Consider the following 17,293-nt stretch of genomic DNA (forward strand, 5'->3'; position numbering starts at 1 on the left):
ACTCTTGTTATATTTCTGCCAAGCTGCTTTGGGAATAATGGGTGAGGAGAGCCAATCTGGCAGTGTGAGGTGTTGGGGAGGCTGAGCCAAAGGCTAGGAGGGCCCCTAGGTGAGAAGGAACTGACTAGTATCCCCGAGACTCCAACTAATTAACTCAGCTGAGAGCCCCAGGCTTGCCTCATGCACCCCGGAGGGGCCCACATCTTACACAGACTGGCATAGGGCAGCACTGATTTACATTACTTATTTTCTTCTATAGATGTTTTAAATATTCCTTAAATTAACAATTTGATCTTATGAAAGATAAATTTGCATCTGTAAAATATTTTAAAAGAGAAATTGAAAAACCTACAACCCTAATGTGGCAACAACTGAAAAATATGTATTTTATAAAGAATGGGTCCATGTATTTAATATATGTGACATTCTTGATTTTCTAACTTGTAAGGCAGGGTTCTGATATTGAGGAAGGTGGGGCAATAGGATAGAGTCTGGCTATGAGTAATTGAGTCCTAAAAAATAAGAGCTTAAACAAGATAGAAACCTATTTTCTTTTCATTTAAAATAAATCTAGGACTTCCCTCAATCTGCTTACCAGTGCAGGAACACATGTTCTAGTCCAGGAAGATCCCACGTGTCACAATGAGAAACCCACGAAGCCCACTTGCTGCAACTAGAGAAACCCTGCACAAGCAATGAAGACACTGCACAGCTAAAAGTAAGTAAATAAATAAAATTTTTTAAAAGAAATTAAAGAAATCTATAGAAAGTCAGTCTAGGAGTTGCATGTTGTTCTCTGGTCACCAGGGACCAGAACTCCTTCCAACTTAGTATGTCTGTCATTCCTGGGCGGTGTTACTCGATGGCTGCTGGAGCTCCTTATTTGAAGCAATAGAAAGGAAAACTGAAGTGTCTACTGATACTTTCTACAGTTGCACCTTTTTTCTGCTCCCATCTGATTGGCCAGAACTTAGTCACATGGTCACACCCAGCTGCAAGGGAAGCTGACAAATGCAATCTATTAGCTGGATGTAAGGCGACCCCGTGGTAAACACTCTGCCTGCCAATGCAGGAGACGCAAGAGACACTTGGATCCCTGAGTCAGAAAGATCCCCTGGAGTAGGAATTGGCAACCTACTCCAGTATTCTTGCCTGGAAAATTCCCTGGACAGAGGAACCTGGTGGGCTACATACAGTTCACGGGGTTGCAAAAGAGTCAGACATGACTGCGTGCACTCATGCATGCATGGTGACCAGAGAAAAATTAGGATTTGTTATAAGGAAGAGGTGGAGAAGGCAATGTCACCCCACTCCAGTACTCTTGCCTGGAAAATCCCATGGGTGGAGGAGCCTGGCGGGCTACAGTCCATGGGGTCGCTAAGAGTCAGACACGACTGAGCGACTTCACTTTCACTTTTCACTTTCATGCATTGGAGAAGGAAATGGCAACCCACTCCAGTGTTCTTGCCTGGAGAATCCCAGGAACGGGGAAGCCTGGTGGGCTGCCGTCTCTGGGGTCACACAGAGTCGGACACGACTGAATTGACTTAGCAGCAGCAGCATAAGGAAGAGGAGAACAATATTGAGAGGCTATCTGCAGTCTTCTTTCACTTCCTTTCTAACTCTAAGTTGTGATGAATAACTGGATACTTCTGGTGTTTGAATATTAGGTAAGGATGACTACATAAATTATCACATTTAACCCTCATATAGCTAATAAAAATGCCACAGGGTGGGAGTCAACAGACATTTAAAATTAAGAAACAAAGTAGGGCATAATAACAATACAAGATATGGGTTTGAATTCTGATTCTTTTTCAAATGAGTAATCTCAGCTAACCTACAGTGGTAGTGAGTAAAACCCCAGAAAAGTATTTAAAATTTTCAAAATCTTCAGCTAGTATAAAATTGTGTGAATTGTTTAGTAGCAAGTCTTTTTTTTTTTAAATCCTTGGGCTGTTTTATATATATGATTTTTTTTTAAGATATTTCATATGCTTAGGAAAAGGTAATGATTCAATTTTAAATTTGATCTATTAACAAACTGCTTTAACTCTCAAAAAGATTTTGTTTGTGAGATTTATAAATCTGTACTGTGAAATATTTGAGGTGTTGGAGAGAATAAAATGTAGCAAATCATATTTCAAATGTCTAAAGGAATCTGGCTAATCATGTAGGAGGTATTGGCCATTTAAGAAATTTTCATTTATTAAATTTATGAATGAACTAAACATTAATCAAAGAATTAGTTCCATTTGATTTATAAAAAGATACAGTCTAATATACAGTAGCATAAAATACAATGTAAAAGTACTCTCTGTGAATTGTGCTTAATGGTTTAAAAATGAGAACTTTCAACATAATGAATATTAATTAAATTCCAAGTAATTAGGAGTGTTCCTTTGCACATAGAAAAGCCCTCTCTATTATTAAAAAGTCACCAGCAGTAAATGTTCATCAACAGATGAATTGATAAAAAGATGTGGTGTACACAATGGAGCATTACTTAGCCATAAAAAAGAACAAAATAGTGCCATCTTGCAGCAATGTGGATGACCTAGAGATTGTCATACTGAGTGAAGTAAGTCAGGCAAAGACAAATATTATATAGCACTTACATGTGGAATCTAATTTTTAAAAAAGATACAAATGAACTTATCTGCTGCTGCTAAGTCACTTCAGTCGTATCCAACTCTGTGCGACCCCATAGACGGCAGCCCACCAGGCTCCCCCGTCCCTGGGATTCTCCAGGCAAGAATACTGGAGTGGGTTGCCATTTCCTTCTCCAATGCATGAAAGTGAAAAGTGAAAGTGAAGTCGCTCAGTCGTGTCCGACCCTCAGCGAACCCATGGACTGCAGCCTTCCAGGCTCCTCTGTCCATGGGATTTTCTTGGCAGGAGTACTGGAGTGGAGTGCCATTGCCTTCTCCATGAACTTATCTACAATACAGAAATAGACCCATAGACATAGAAAACAAATTTATGGTTACCAAGGAGGGATAATTTAGGAGTTTGAGATTAGCATATATATATACTATGATATATAAAATAAACGAGGACCTACTGTCTAGCACAGGGAACTCAATATTTTGGAATAATCTATAAGGGGAAAAAGTTTGAATAAGAGTATATATAACTGAATCACTGTGCTGTACATATGAAACACAACATTGTAAATCAACTATGATAGTGAAAGTGAAAGTCACTCAATCCTGTCCAACTCTTTGCGACCCAGAATACTAGAGTGGGTAGCGATTCCCTTCTCCAAGGGATCTTCCCAACTCAGGGATTGAACCCAGGTCTCCTGCACTACAGGTGAATTCTTTACCTGTTGAGCCACCAGGCAAGCCCAAGAATACTGGAGTGGGTAGCCTATCCTTTCTTCAGCAGATCTTCCCAACCCAGGAATCGAACCGAGGTCTCTTGCACTGCAGGCAGATTCTTTACCAGCTGAGCTACCAGGGAAGCCTATACTTCAATCTGAAAAAACCACCACCAGCAGGTATAATTTCCTCTATTTCACAGATGAAGAAAGTGAGGCTCAGAGTAATTAAGCAATTTGCTGTTTGTCCCACAGTGAGTCTAGAAGTTGGGATTCAAACTGAACGTTCCCATCCTATTTCAGGCAAGGCTGGGGTTCTATATCTAGGAGGGAGTGCGGGGACTTCTGGCTCCGTAGCAGCTAGGAAACTGAGGTTCAGTGGACTCTCTCTCAGTCTGGCTAGAACTGAGGTACCCAACTGAATGCCTTTGCAGTGTGAGTTTCCAGGATCTTCATGTGAGTGATAGAAACAAGTGTCATCTTTGTACTGCTTTCACATTGAAAACTCATGTATACACATAATTAAAAATCCAATAAAAATGGAGAAAGTACAAGAGTTTGTGAAAAGTAAGTCTTCCTAATTTTCCTTACTTCAGACCCCTGTTGTTCCCCTCTGCAGAGGAAACCACTGTGAATAATTTCTTGTGTGTCTTTCCAGAAACATTCCATACAAACTCATTCACAGCCATGTATGCATACTTCCCACTTTAAACTCTTCACTGTATACTCTCCTATTATTTGAGTATTTTTTTATCAAGTGAATATATTACTTTTTCAAAAACAGATAGTTTTTCCCAGATCATTCAGTTAGGCAGGAAAAGAGTTTTTAAATTCTGCTTTTGGATCACAAGACTGTTGATGGAGATTCTCTTAGCACATGTGGAATCACAGTTCTCTAAACTGCTCGCTGGCAGAAAAACAGGTGCTGTGATGGAGAAGACTGTGCCTTCAAGATAGTTTATCTGTGGTTATTTGTCCTTCTGTCTCTGGAACCCAGCCCTCAGCACACAATTGAGTCAGTAATGGAGGCTCAGATACCTCCGGTTGGCTTCAGGATTCCAGAGCTTTCCGAGGCGAGTTCCTCAGTGTTCTGTTGTAACCACAGATGTACAATAACCTTGGAAATCATGAAGCCCTGTAACTAGGCTTGAAGACTAGGGAGCAGAGAAATCCCTGTTGAAGAATTAGTGGGAAAATTCTTTCAGTGATTAAGAAAGTTCAAGAAAATGGCTGTCATGAGAGAATCTTGAAAGAATTGTTGCCTGGATACTAGCAATAACCAATAAAGCCAGTGTTTTCCACACTCTGGACAGTGTACTACCTTGATCATTTTGGCTTATATTCAAGTATGACTCTGCTATTATTTACTTATTTGTCTTACAATAAATTAATTTTTGTTTATATTTAAATTAAACGTATTAAGCTATTGTCCACAAAGTAGCCAAAGTGTTATTTTTTAAATGTCAGGTCATGTCACCTCTCTGCTCAAAATCTTCCAATAGCTTTGATTGCTTTACAGCATTCGTTGTCTACAAGGATCTATACGTCTTGTGCCTCCCAGTGCCCTCTCGTCTCATCTTCATGCTCCATCCCAACACTTAGCTTCATCCACAGTGGCCTCCTTGCTTCTTCCCCAACACGTCAAGCTCATTTCCGACACACGGTCTTCACACTTCAAGGTTGCTCTGCCTGGAATACTCCTCTAGACATCTCCTGGTTTCACAGTGTTGATACATTCTGGTCACAAACAGTTCTTTCTCAGAAATGGTGATCTCCAAATGGCACTTGCCTGTCATTATATGACCTTTACCCTGCTTTATTTTCCTTCATAGCATTTATTATCACCAAAAATATTATACAATTGTTCATTTATTTATCACCCATCTCCCCTGACTAGAATGTAAGCACCAAGAAATCAGGGGTCTTACTGTTTAGTCCACTATTGAATTCCCAGAACCTACAATGGGGCCCAAAATAGAACAAGGGCTTAATAGGCAATTGTTGAATGGATGGATGGGTAGAAAAATGAAAGTTTGCTATCTGAGGAGCAGACCCTATAAAGGAGGATTTACAAATAAAGGGATGAATGGATTAGTCAATAGAGGTTATAGAGAAATCTGACCAGTCTTTTTTTTAAGTGAATATAGATACTTGTCACTATCATACAACTAAATATGGATTTAAAATATGGATCATTTAGAGAAAATATTTTTTTTAATCCCTAAAAATATAGTTGAATTTTCTTCTGATTTCTCATTGGGAAAGAACTTTCTAATCTAAAAAACAGTAGAACAATAATAAATGAAAAGGTCACTATATGTGAATTCAAAACTTAATTTCTTTAGGACATTTATTGCATTGCTGCTGCTGCTAAGTCGCTTCAGTTGTGTCCAACTCTGTGCGACCCCATAGACAGCAGCCCACCAGGCTTCCCCATCCCTGGGATTATCCAGGCAAGAACACTGGAGTGGGTTGCCATTTCCTTCTCCAATGCATTAAAGTGAAAAGTGAAAGTGAAGTCGCTGAGTCTTGTCCGACTCTTAGTGACCCCATGGACTGCGGCCCACCAGGCTCCTCCGCCCATGGGATTTTCCAGGCAAGAGTGCTGGAGTGGGGTGCCATTGCCTTCTCCAGCATTATTTATTTGTTTTTACATTTCTCAGGGAAATGCAAATTAAAATCACAATGAAATACAACTACATACCTATTACAATGACTAAAAAGCAATACTCCAAAACAAAACAAAATCCCCCAAACAGGTAATTCCCTGGCGATCCAGTGGCTAGGACATTATGCTCTGACTGCCAAGGGCCTGAGTTCAATCTCTGGTCAGGGAACTAGGATTCTGTAAGCCACGTGGCACAGCAAAAAAACAAAAACTACAAACAAAACTGGCAATACTGAGGACAAGTGAAGATATGGAGCAGAGGAAATTTTCCTGCAATCCTGATAGGAATACAAAATAGTACAGCCATTTTGGAAAACAGTTTGGTGGTTTTCTTATAAAGTTAAACATTCACTCACCCTATAGCCTGGTGATCCCACTTTGAAGTATTTGCCTGAGAGAAATGAAAATTTGTGTTCAAACACTTACATGTGAATGTTTATAGTAGCTCTACTTGTTATTGACAAAATCTGGAAATAATGCAAATGTCCTTCAACTAGTATCTGGAGAAACAAAATATGGAATTCCATACATGTTGCTCAGCAATAAAAAAGGAACAAACTACTGACATACACAATAACATGGATGAATAGCTCAAATGCCTTATATTAATTGAAAGAAGCCAGACTAAAAGGCTGTTCAGTTTAGTTCAGTTACTCAGTCGTGTCCAACTCTTTGAGACCCCATGGACTGCAGCACACTAGGCTTCCCTGTCCATCACCACCCCCTGAAGCTTGTTCAAACTCATGTCCACTGAGTCGGAGATACCATCCAGCCATCTCATCCTCTGTCATCCCCTTCTCCTTCTGCCTTCAATCTTTCCCAGCATCAGGGTCTTTTCCAATGAGTCCGTTCTTCGCATGAGGTGGCCAAGGTATTGGAGCTTCAGTTTCAGCATCAGTCCCTCCAATGAATACTCAGGACCGATTTCCTTTAGGATTGACGGGTTTCATCTCCTTGCAATTCAAGGGACTCTCAAGAGTCTTCTCCAACACCACAGTTCAAAAGCATCAATTCTTCGGCGCTCAACTTTCTTTACGGTCCAACTCTCACATCCATACATGACCACTGGAAAAACCATAGCGTTGACTAGACAGACCTTTGTTGGCAAAGTAATGTCTCTGCTTTTTAATATGCTGTCTAGGCTTGTCACAGCTTTTCTTCCAAGGAAAAAGCATCTTTTAATTTCATGGCTTCAGTCACCATCTGCAGTGATTTTGAAGCCCAAGAAAATAAAGTCTGTCACTGCTTCCATTGTTTCCCCATCTGTTTGCTATGAAGTGAGGGGACCAGATGCTATGGTATTAGTGTTTTGAATGTTGAGTTTTAAGCCAGCCTTTTCACTCTCCTCTTTCACTTTCATCAAGAGGCTCTTCACTTCCTCTTCACTTTCTGCCATAAGGGTGGTGTCATCTGCATATCTGAGGTTGTTGATATTTGTCCTGGCAATCTTGATTCCAGCTTGTGCTTCATCCAGCCAGGCATTTTGCATGATGTACTCTGCATATAAGTTAAATAAGCAGGGTGACAGTATACAGCCTTGACGTATTCCTTTCCCAATTTGGAACCAGTCCGTTGTTTCATGTCCGGTTCTAACTGTTATATTCTGTATGATTTCTTTATACAACATTCTGGAAAAGGCAAAACTATAGAGACAGAAAACAGATGAGTGGTTGCCATGGGTTAGAGGCTGGAGAAGTGTGGAGATGGGTTCACTACAAAAGGACATGGAGATTGCAGGGAAGGAATGGAGAAGCAGATGTAGACAATGGACTTGTGGACACAGTAGGGGAAGGAGAGGGTGGGAAGAACTGAGAAAGTAGCATTGACATATATTCACTATCATGTGTAAAACAGCTAGCTAGTGAGAAGCTGCTAGGCAACACATGGAGCCCAGCCTGGCCGTCTGTGAGAACCCAGAGTGATGGGAAGGAGGGGGAGGGGAGGCTCAAGAGGAAAAGGATATACAGATAATTATGACTGATTCACATTTTTGTACCGCAGAGTCCAACACAACATTGTAAAGCAATTTTCCTCCAATTAAAATTTTTTTTAAAAATTTTTAAAAAGGATGTGGGGACATTTTCTGGAGGTGATGGAAATAATCTATAAACTGAGTGTGCTTCTGGTTACCCAACTTCATGTGTTTGTAAAAATTCAAAAAGTTTATACTAAAAAGGGGGAATTTTACAATATGTAAAATATACCATAATAAACCTGATTTTTTTTTAAAAAAAGGAAACATATAGAATGTAAGCAAACTGGAAAATGCTTTTTAAAAAGTGTGACAAGAGCTTCCCTGGTGGCTCAGTGGTAAAGAATCTGCCTGGTAATGCAGGAGACCCAGGTTCAATCCCTGGTCTGGGAGGACCCCACATGCAAAGGAGTAACTAAGCCCGTTCGCCAGAGTACTGAGCCTGCGCCCTAGAGCCTGGAGTCACAGCTACCGAGCCCACGTGCTGCAACTCCTGAAGTCCGTGCACCCCAGAGCTCATGCTTTACAACAAGAGAAGCCACTGCAATGAGAAGCCCATGCACTGCAGCTACAGAAAGCCTGCAAGGCAAAGTCCCAGCAAAATAAAAATAAATGAATAAAATTTTTTTAAAAGTGTGAAAAAGTAAGTATATTTTTAATAAAATTGATAAAAAACACTAGTCGCTAAATAACAAAGGAAAAAAATGTCCATTCTAACTAGTAATCTACTAATTGAAATTAAAGCACATTGAAATACCATTTCCCACATTTATTCTCTTCCTCCATTGCCTTTTTTTAAAGGTTAATACAGAATATGGGCAACAGTGTGGAGGGATACATATGCTCACACAATTCTGGTGAGAGTGTAAATTGATTCAAATTTTCTTGGGAAGTAGTCTGGCAGATCAATATCAAGAGATTAAGAAGTGTTCACAATTTTCATTACAGTAATTTTACTTCTGAGAATCTGCCCTAAGGAAATAAATCAAGGAATGAGAATATTTTTATGTACAAAGATGATTGGGACAAATTATTTATAGCAGCAAAAGGTTTGGAACAATTTAAGTGTCTACATTAAGATAATGCTCAAAAAATTGTATAAAAATGATTATTCACATGAAGAAATAGAATAAGGTAGCCATTGAAAATGATGTTTAAGAAGAATTAATAACAGAAAAAGTACTTTTGAAATAATGTAAAGAATGTAGAATAGGGCTTCCCTAGTGGCACAGTGAATGGGAATCTGCCTGCCAGTCCAGGAAGATCCTACATGCTGTGGAGCAACTAAGTCTGCGCACCCCAACTACTGAGCCTGTTCTCTAGAGCCCGGGAGCTGCAACTACTGAAATCCACACCCCCTAGAGCCTGTGCTCCACAAGAGAAGTCACTGCAAAGAGAAGTCTGTGTACCTCAAGAAAGAGTAGCCCCTTCTTGCTACAACTGGAGAAAAGCCCATGCAGCAAAAAAGACCCAGCCCAGCCAAAAATAAATAAATAAATAAAACTATTTTTTTTAAGGCAAAGAATTTTTCAAAAAAAAGAATGTAGAATAGCATAAAAAGTATAATCTCAATTGTGTAATAAAAGTATAACATATTAAAAAGCAGAGACATTACTTTACCAAAAAAGGTCCATCTAGTCAAGGCTATGGTTTTTCCAGTGGTCATGTATGGATGTGAGAGTTGGACTGTGAAGAAGGCTGAGCACCAAAGAATTGATGCTTTTGAACTGTGGTGTTGGTGAAGACTCTTGAGAGTCCCTTGGACTGCAAGGAGATCCAACCAGTCCATTCTAAAGGAGATCAGTCCTGGGTGTTCATTGGAAGGACTGATGCTGAAGCTGAAACTCCAATACTTTGGCTACCTCATGCAAAGAGTTGACTCATTGGAAAAGACCCTGATGTTGGGAGGGATTGGGGGCAGGAGGAGAAGGGGACGACAGAGGATGAGATGGCTGGATGGCATCACTGACTCGATGGACGTGAGTCTGAGTGAACTCTGGGAGTTGGTGATGGACAGGGAGGCCTGGCATGCTGTGATTCATGAGGTCGCAAAGAGTCGGACATGACTGAGCGACTGAACTGAACTGATCCATACATAATAGAGCTCAAGAAGTTAATTTGCTATCATGTTGATCTTAGTTATCTGGAGTAGCTGATTTCATTTTCCATCTTACTGGCTTCTGATTTTTGTTTAAAATACCCAAAAAATGTTTTTGTGGAGAAACATTCTAAGTTAAGTGGACTCAGCAGACATCCCAAACTTGGATTCCAGATGACTGGTGTCAGTGTTTCACAGAAGTTTGAAAATCTACTATATTTGTAGGTTTTGCTTCTAAAAACCATAAACCATAACATTCTGAAATAAAATACAATAATATTTAGGATATATTAGAAGTTTTCTTAGAAATTAAATTATGGCCCATTTACACTTCTGCAGTTGGAGTTCAAATTATTATTTTATTTTTGGTTGCATCTTGATGCTTGTGGGATCTTTGTTCCCTGACTAGGGATTGAACTCAGGCCCTGGGCAGTGAGAGCTCGGTGTCCTAACCACAGGACCGCAGGGGAATTCCCAGAGTTCAAAATTTTGAATGTGAGACTCAAGACTCTCTAAGCTTTCACTGTCCAATATGGTAGCCGCTAGTTCACACGTGGCACTTGAACTGTGGCCAGAATTAACTGGGAGGTTCTGAAAGTGTAAAATACATACCACATTTTGAAGACTTTAGATGAAAAGAAGAATATGAAATATATTGTTAATAATTTTTTATATTGATACACATTGAAATGCCACATTGTATATATAGGTTAAATGAAACATATTATTAAAATTAATTTCACCTGTTTCTTTTTACTTTTTCAATGTGGTTACCAGGAAATGTTAAGTATATAGCTTGAATTACATTTCTATTGGGAAGAGCAGTTATAAAATTTGTTCTCAGTCTAGCCTTTGAACTTCATTTCCTCCCCCATGTTTGCACAGGAATAAACAATGTAGGCCCCTCTTTCTTTCCTATAAGGTAAACTGCTATTTTATTGGGCACTTTTTCCTTCTGTTTACTCAGGCTTCATTGACTTTCTCCATTTTAATTCACATCTAAATCCTGTTCATCCTTAGGCACAACTTAAATGCTGCCATATCAGTGAGGCTTTCTGCATTAAATTGGGATCCTATTCAGGGCAAATAATGGAAACCAGCTAGATACCTCTGTCAGCTAGGTGTTTTTCTTTCTTCTGTATCCAGAGGTTGGCCATCCAGGATTGATTGGTGCAGTAGCTCCATGACACCACCAACCTATAGGAGCTTTCTGCTTTTCATTCTACCATAACCTTGGCGTAGGGCTTTTCTATTCATGATCACTTTAGAGTCACAAGATGGCTGTTCCACCTCCAGCCATAAATCTGCATTCCAGGTAGGAAGAAATGTAAGAAGGAAAAGTAATGAGGAGGAGGGAGGCATCTATAATAGGAAAGTAGACTTTTCAAAAAATCTTCAGTAGACTTTGACTTGTTTCTCATTGGCCTCATATTGTGTCAAACAAAAACCCAGTTTGCAAGAGAGCAAGGGATTTGAGTTCTTTTGATTTTTGCTGTCATCGCCGCTCTTGCTGTTGGCTTTAGTTTTGATTTTTTCTTTCTTTTTTTTTTTTTGCTGTACAGATTGCTACAAGGACATATCAGTAGAGAAAAGCAATTCTAATAATGCCTGCCCACATCTTTGATTTTAGTGGTCAAAATTTATTTCCCTGGATGGTGCTGGATACACACTGAAATTTTTGTCTATTTTTGCTTCCCCCTTCCTGAGGGATTTTGTTTCTCCCATAAACAGTTTTCCTTCAGGCAAAGAATGCAATCGTTTATCACATTTTTGATTTTCTTAATTACCTTCGCATTCCAGTCTTGCCTCTGGGGCCTTTTTATTCATTGTGTACGATGCCTAGAGCCTCAGAGCTTTTCAGGGGGCTGAATATTTTAAACCTGAAAAAAATTTATTGACTTCTAAATTCACAAAGAAACGGTGATATCAAAACTCATTAAATATTTAGTTAAGTGCCTCTGAAATATATAGTTATACTCATACATTAATTGTTAAATTTAGTATTCACAAAAATGTTATTATGTTTGAAATATATTTGCATATTATGGGCTCACTTTCCTGAGTATGCATACTGATTACACAGAAATCATAGCCAACCAGAAATTAAACAATTTACTCTGAGCTTTAGAGGACATTACAGTAATCTCTTCACATCCTTTCTAGCCAGATGATCACTCCAAGCCTTTTGCAAGACCTGTAATTCTGAGTGAGTGATTGAGTTGGGAATGGAGAGCTCTAAGCCATTCAGGCCAATGAAGTATGAGTAGAACAGTACTGGCCTTCTCTCCCTGCTTCTTCCAGGTGTGAATAAGTAAGGGTTTTGCCCCTGTTGCTGCGGGCAGCCATCTATCTGGCCACCATAAAGAGACCTAGGCCCAGGACAAAGCTCACCCTTGTGGTGGGTGGAAGAAAGAAAGAAGAAATGAGCTAGGCCCTTGAAAACATGGTGACTCCGCTAAATCAATCGCTCTGAAGTCTCTAGCCTTCTTCTGGACTTCCAGGGGTGTTTGCTAGTAAAGCTCAGTGTACTCTGTGATGCCAGTCTCCTTAAAAATAAATGACATATTTAAGGTTTAGGAACCATGCAGATCTCAGAATATCATCATCTAGTTTCTAATTTGAAGGACACGGAGGCTCATGGATTCACGTCATTTTCTCATAGGTTGCTGTATTCATTTGCTAGGGCTGCCATAATAAACCACCACAGACTGGCTGGCATACACAGCAGAAGCTTATCACAGTTCTAGAGGCTGGAAGTTCACTGAAGGTGCGAGCAGTTTGGTCTGTTTTGAAGCCAGCCTGTCTCCCTGTCTTGCAGACAGCCAGCTTGTTGTTGTGTCTTCACATGGCCTTTCCTCTGCTCACATCCCACTAGGGTTTCTCTGTGTGTCCAGAGAGGGGCCCACCAAAGAGCTTCACTTAATGTCCTCTTTAATGTTCCTATATCCAAATACAGTCACATTCTGAGGTACTAGGGGTGAATAGGTGAGGGCAAATAATTCAGTCCCTAATGGTTACACTGTACTGTCTTTCCTTGATGCCAGAGGTCAGCCTGGGACCCATGCTCCCTAACTCCCAGATGTGCTTCCTTACCACAGTGAAAGGAATATCCAGTTTCTGTGTATGAAACATTTTAGAAGGAATCAAAGTAGCATTTAGAAAGGCATGGAGGTGCAGTTCAGCAGCAAAAAAACTGGAAGGAAAGTGGAGGCTCCAAAAATCCAGTCTGATCTGCCAGTTCTAGAACCCAGTTATACAGATGGGGGCGTTTTGTTTTTATGATCCAAAAAAATGGAACATTTTCATACCATCCAATAATAGAGGATTGTTTGGCATATTCATCCACTTGGAATACTATGCAGCCTTAAAAATTATGAAGTAGGTATACATGAAGGAGTCCTTGGGCCTAGAAAAGAAAACAACGGTCTCAAAGGCCCTTGCTGAATCATCTAACTTCAGGGAAAACAAAACCGAACTTAAAGTCCCGCCCTGATGCTCTGGGCCAGTTGCATCTACCTGTGACTTATCACCCCTGCCCAAAACCTCCCACCCCCTGTTCAACTACAAATGCCATCTGATTACCCAAAACGTCCTGCCTGACGAACATTTCCCTTATCGTTTCCACAAACCTCCCTTTAAATATGAAGCCTCCCTGATCCCTCTCGTGCTCAGCCTGGTCGTTAGGCCGACTGTTGCCCCTCCTTGCCTGAATAAAGGTAATCTACCTCCGTTGAGGTTGTCTCTCCTTTTTTTCTGCCTCGGCCCAAACTATACCTTACAATACATATTTCTAAACATGAAAAGAGAAGCATGATTTGATTTCTTAAAATTTATGAAGATCAGGACTCCCCCTGGAGGTCCAGTGGTTAAGATTCCAAGCTTCCACTGCAGAGGGTATGGGTTTGATCACTGGTTGGAGAACTAAGAGCCTGTATGCCATGAGGTACAGACAGCCAAAAAAAAAAAAAAAAAAAAAAAACAGCCTTATAAAGATCACATAACTATATGATCTGTTCTGGTCTTAAAATATACATATATGTATATGTGTAATTACTGGCACTATTCACATTAGTGTAGTATTGGATACTTGGATTATGGAAAACAGTTTTCTCTTTGATATTTTTTTACTGAAAAACCTTTCAGTAAATCTGTATATTAACAACTATGAAAGGTCTCTGTATCTACCAGTCAAATGTGGGGACCTTTTTTTTGGCTGATTAAGCTGGCAGCAGTGAGCCGCAAAGCAGATAAACTTTGGCACAAAAAACTGCAAACCAGCAGCTGCTCTAAGAGCTCTCTCTCCATTTGACACAGAAGTCTTATTTCAAGAGAAATTATTTCTGCTTTTTCTTAGGGATTTGGCACCCTGCCTTCCCTCTTTATAAAGGAGGGAAAGGTCTTTTATTTTCCACTTCCACCTTTTCCAGTTGCCGTGGGGAGCAGAGCCCACCCTCCTGTCATCCACTTTGGAGGCAGCTGTATGAGCAAGGAGAGCCCAGCCCTAGAACTGACTCACGCATGGTGCCGAGCTAAGACAACCACGCATGGAGCCTGCAGAACTACTCAGCACGCACACACCAGCCTGGTTGGCTTCCTCTTCCATATGCCAGTGAAATGTTAGACCCCAGCAGCCAGTCATTTGGGTTGTTGGGAAATCTCTCTCTCTTCTTCTTGTCTGCTCCCCACCCTGAGCGCTTACCTTTGCCTCTGGCAATAGCCTGATAGTTATCACATGATCAACACATGAGCATCACAGTATACTGAGCATTTCACCCATGCCATCCTTTCTGGAGAAGGAGCAGTGAAGGGGTGGAGGGCAGCTGAATTTTAGGCACCTGACAGGGACAGGCATTCAGAGAAAGGCCCTGTACTCAGCTTAGAATTGTTTCAAGACCGTTTTCTGCTAACTTTTGCCTCCTGGTGTTTTCTTCTTAGCAAGCTGGGGCTAGAAAGTGAATCATTACATCCCCAGTGTGGTGAAGAGTGGTACCTGCATGGATCTGAGGTTTTATCAGACCTCCTGATCCCTCCCTGAGTCTTTGCCCCTGAGCCACCAGCACCAACCAGGGGAGAGGTGGCGAGGTGCCAGGAGGCGATGACCCACTAAGAATGAGTGTGACTTGGAAACTAGACAGGAAAGCTGCTGGCTGTTATGCATTTTTTACCCATTGCTTTAGGATAAGCAGGAGCCCTCAGAAGTAAAAACATGTGGCTATTATTTTTTTCTTGGACCTTGGGAAACCCCATGATAAAATAGAGTAAGCAATAAAAACTTTCTCTGAAGCACTAATAAGCTTAATGTTAATTGCATTAGTATTCCTGGAGGAAGATGCTGTTTGATTTTCAGTGTTGCCATTTTTGCTTACAGAGAAGTGAGATAAATGGAGGCAGTGGCACAGATTAAGTAAATTCTTATGTGGGAAAAGTCTGAGTTCTCATATGCTTTTAGTTATTTAGTCTCTTGATTATATCAACTAATACGTAGCATCTTATTTTCATAAGTGGACAATGTTATAATTTATTTCTATTAGCAACTAGGAATTATAATATAGATGCCAGATCAGTAGTATAGAAAATAAACACAGATTTGCCCTAAGGCAAATTTACTTTTTTTAATTGAGAAAAGATTGCTTGAAATATAATCAAGTGAGTGGAAGCCATTGCTATATGATTCTAATGGATATGGAATCTTTATAGGAAGATAACTCTGTTATCATCTACAGTGAACACTTTTTAAATTTCCGGTCTCCTAACTAGGGTGAGGAACTTCATAGAAGGAAGATCACGTAATCAACACAAATTTGTTGAATGACAATTCTGTTCAGGATACTCTCTGAGCACCTCCTACTCACCCAAAGGGATGTTGTTGTTCAGTCGCTAAGTTGTGTCCAACTCTTTGCCACCCCATGGACTGCAGCATGCCAGGCTCCCCTGTCCTTCACTATCTCCTGGAGTTTGCTCAGACTCGAGTCCATTGAGTCAGTGATGCTATCTAACCATCTCATCCTCTGCTATCCCCTTCTCATTTCCCTTCAATCTCTCTCAGCATCAAGGACTTTTCCAATGAGTTGGCTCTTCACATCAGGTGGCCAAAGTATTGGCGCTTCAGCTTCATCATCAGTCCTTCCAATGAATATTCAGGGTTGATTTCCTTTAGGATTGAATGGCTTGACCTCCTTGCTGTCCAAGGGGCTCTCAAGAATCTTCTCACGCAACACAATTCAAAAGCATCAATTCTTTGGCGCTCAGCCTTCTTTATGGTCCAATTCTCACATCCATACATGACTACTGGAAAAACCATAGCTTTAACTATACAGACCTTTGTTGGCAAAGTGATGTCTCTGCTTTTTAATACACTGTCTAGGTTGGTCATAGTACAAGATGGCCAAACATAACATACCTGACACAGGACAGATGAGATGGACAGCAGGTTATTAGTCACATATAGTCTGTGGAAGGATATCACACACCATGTAGGTTCATTTAGAAGTTGAGTAAGCCATCAGGGGCAGTGGGAGGCAGGCTTTGTATTAACCAGAGGGTAGAGTGACCCCTGGTTCCTGTGGGAGAATGTGATTGGCTTGTTTGAATAGCTTCATGGCTGACAGGGAAATAATATCCATTAGGTTGAGGACCAGGAAGGACGAAGCTGGTCAGACAAATAGGGAACTAGCCAAGTGGGGTGCCTTTCCTACCTGGTTGGGTGGGGGCGGGGGGTCGTATCTGTCAAAAGCAGGGGAACTATGGTTTGACCTCTAGGGCCCCAGGGGGCTCAGAGATATCAAGGCAGCATTTGAAATTTTAGATCTTACACCATAGATACAAAAGAAGATTAAGACATGGTTCCTGACTGCAAAGAACTTGAATTCTCCAGGCTGGAGCAAGAGTGGGGACTGTGGGTGTGTGAGTGTCAAACTGTCGTAAACGGTTCTGACTGTAAGCACAGGAGGACTTCTGAGCAAATCTAGGAAATATGGTACAGTAACTGGGACGGGTAGACTTTGTTGAAAACACAGAGCTTGGGAACTTTCCTGGTGGTTCAGTGGTTAAGATTCCTGACTCCCAGTGCAGAGGGCCTGGGTTTGATCCTTGGTCAGGGAACTAGATCCCACATGCTGCAACTAAGACCTGGCACAGCCAAATAAATAAATAAAAATATTTTTTAAAAAGCATGGAATTTGTCTAGAACTTCAAAGATTGGTAAAATGCATGGCTAGAGGGAGCCAAACCAGG

The sequence above is a fragment of the Bubalus kerabau genome, chromosome 2, assembly GCF_029407905.1.
Source record: "Bubalus kerabau isolate K-KA32 ecotype Philippines breed swamp buffalo chromosome 2, PCC_UOA_SB_1v2, whole genome shotgun sequence".
NCBI lineage: Eukaryota > Metazoa > Chordata > Mammalia > Artiodactyla > Bovidae > Bubalus > Bubalus kerabau.